Source organism: Nelusetta ayraudi, unplaced genomic scaffold (assembly GCF_046127955.1).
Source record: "Nelusetta ayraudi isolate G7.1 ecotype Tasmania unplaced genomic scaffold, CSIRO-AGI_Nayr_v1 ptg000139l, whole genome shotgun sequence".
Lineage (NCBI taxonomy): Eukaryota > Metazoa > Chordata > Actinopteri > Tetraodontiformes > Monacanthidae > Nelusetta > Nelusetta ayraudi.
In genome coordinates, this window is record NW_027466189.1 from 1,803,894 (window position 1) to 1,807,120 (window position 3,227).

Below are 3,227 nucleotides of genomic sequence, written 5' to 3' on the forward strand. Positions count from 1 at the left end.
TGTGTTGATAATAGGGGTGGGGCGATACGGCTAACCCACGATTCGATACTGTGACGATATTTGGCCCACGATAATGACAACATCACGACACACGATATCTTCGATATCTTCGAAATTTTGCAGACGATATGTGACTGAAAAAGAAAAGAATACACATAAAAAGGAAAATGCCTGTGATCTTGCATTTATTCCAAAACTTTGTATAATGTACAAACAAACGTGCACTGCACAAGCAAACATATTAAAGTGCATGAACATTAATAACTTTCATGTAAACAAGGACAGTGCTTTCTGGTAATGTAAAGTCAGTAGCAACTTGTCTTATCTCAACTTGGGGACTTGGGATATACAAACCGACGGGAAGATGAAAGAGGGAAAAAAATCCTTTCACTGCCCGATTCTGAAAATCAATAAAAAATGATGCAGACAAAATAAATAAATAAATAACCGCGTCCCCAAAATATACGGGAAAAAGTGAAGTGCGTCCCCCATCAGTTCATTACGGGACAGGCTTTTTAGTTGCCAAATATGGGACAATCGCGTATTTTACGGGAGGGTTGGCAACCCTATCTAGACCACAGACGGAAATTAAATGAGGTTTTGTCATTTTCCCTAAAAAACGGGACAAATTGTGTCCCGGGAGAGATTTTATCTTTCCCGGGACAGGTGGTGAAAAAAGAAAACAATTCTGGGAAAAACGGGACGGGTGATAGCGAACGAGGCAGCTCTGCAGATTCGTAGTGTTGCCATTGTATTTTACCTTCGCAAAACAGTTGTTGCAGATTGCATATTCTTTATGAAGTTTCCTCCCGTCATCCGTCTCGTAAAAGCCAAAGTGGGTCCACACTTTAGACTGGTAACTTGCGGGTGGGTCTTTGATTTGTTTTCCGTTGTTGGTATTTTCCGCCGTTCTTGCATGTGCTCTTCCGTTGTTAACTCGTCTTATTTACCGGCCGCTGCTTACGCCTACTTGACTCTTACGGGATGAGCGCCCCCACAAACAGGACAGGAGAGATTAAGCCTTAGCCTCACTGAACCACACGGGATTGGACCGGATGTCTGTGTGAAATGCAGTCTCAACAACTGTTGGTACTGTCTATAAAAAAAGAGGAGAGGAAATCAGAGTCAACTTAGGATAAGTGTTCATTTTTAAAATAAAAAGTTGCACAGTTTGACAAATACACGATTGGGGGGGGGGGGGGAAGAGGGATGAACAGGTTACCTCAACCTCCTGTCCAACAAGAGTCCATTCAGGAGCAGGTCCATACACTGGCATGTGGACAGGACCTGTCACAACCACTCTGGGAGACACCCTGGGCGATGATTGGTTGTGGCACAACACCCCTGGCCTAGGTGAAGGGGGTGCGAGCTGATGGAGCACTGCAGCATGCAGACGCTCCACCAAAATCAGTCCTGAGGTGCACCTAAACAGAAAACAACATGTTAACACATATTTGTCATATCAAATGAAGAGCAAGTAAGGCTGAAGAAGGCAAAACTTACACCATCATAACACCACCATGTACAGCTGACGAAGGGGGAGGTGATCGGCCATATACACAAATGTTAAACCTGGAAGAAGTGTCACATAATCAATTATGTAATCACACAATTCTAAGAAATATCTGTTAGCACAGTGTCACTGAAGAGAAAAAAATACAACAAAAATATGTATTTTACACACCCATGCGTGCAGCAACACGATGATATACTTGACGTAGCGCTGTTTGTAGTTCTGGCTTGACAGTCAGGCGAGGTGGAAAGTCAAGCACAAACACCTACAAAATAGTTGTATATATAAAAAAAAAACCAAACAAACATAAAAATGCAAAATAAATTCATGAATATTCTTGTTATTGAACTATGGATCATGGAATTACTTGATATTGATAAAACAAAGTGGTGATGACATTCATGTGTTCAAATTTGTTTGTCACAGCAGATAAACAAACCTTGGGCCAGCGGTCCAACACAGTTGCCAGTAGCGCAGCAAAATCCTGGGCGGAGTCTGTTACAAGCCCGTGTTCAAGGTTGTTGCCCAGGGCGAGAACACAAAACCATCCACAAGTGGACAGAGATGTGAGTCTCCCACCACCAGAACAAAAACATAAAGAAACTCGTGGCTTGACAAAATCACGACCCATACCTTCTTGTCTGGTTGCTGGGCCTTAAGAACGAACTTGCACTGTTTTGTCAGTCAGGAGCAAAACGGGCCATCTTCGCACCCAGGTCGCTGACCAGTACCGTGCCCTGTGTAAATTGACAAAAAAGAAAAATCTAAATATGTTTTTGTAAGATTTATTTGGAATACAACATAACAACACAGGCAGAACATGAAATCATGAACGTGGAAGTACTCACAACGTTCAAAGTCCTTCCGAGGTGGAAAAGGTGTCCAATCCTGTTTTTGCTCCAGGCGTCGTTTCATGGCCAGAGAGCGACGGAATGCCTTGGTGTTCGGCATCTGAACAATGAAATGAAAGATTGTGTCATTTTCAATGAAGGACAATGATAACACAAGTTTACAGAAAAAAAGTGATGTTTTCTCACACACGACATCAAAACACAGAAAGGTTTCTGTACCTTTGCAGCTGGAGACGATGAGCTTAAATCAAAAAAGCAAAAGAAAATGTGTATGTGTACTCTTGGACCCTAACCCTAATGCCATACAAGTCTATGGGGTGAAATTTCAACTTTGTCCTACAGATATGGGGCCACTTGCTTTTTCATCAGGAGCCCCCAAGAAGCGCCCACGCCAAATTTGGGGCTTCTAGTACTTGAGGAACCCCGAAACCCTAACCCTAATTTCAGCTAACCCTAACCCTAACCCTAGTTTCAGCCTTATTGTTAACCCTAATTCAATGCAAGTCTATGGGGTGAATTTTCAACTTTGTCCTAGAGACATGGGGCCACTTGCTTTTTCATCAGGAGCCCCCAAGAAGCGCCCACGCCAAATTTGGGGCTTCTAGTACTTGAGGAACCCCGAAACCCTAACCCTAATTTCAGCTAACCCTAACCCTAACCCTAACCCTAGTTTCAGCCTTATTGTTAACCCTAATTCAATGCAAGTCTATGGGGTGAATTTTCAACTTTGTCCTAGAGACATGGGGACACTTGCTTTTTCATCAGGAGCCCCCAAGAAGCGCCCACGCTAGATTTGGGGCTTCTAGCCAATGAGGAAAAATTTGGAGCAGACACGACAGGGTTACAGCTGAGAAGGCACTTAA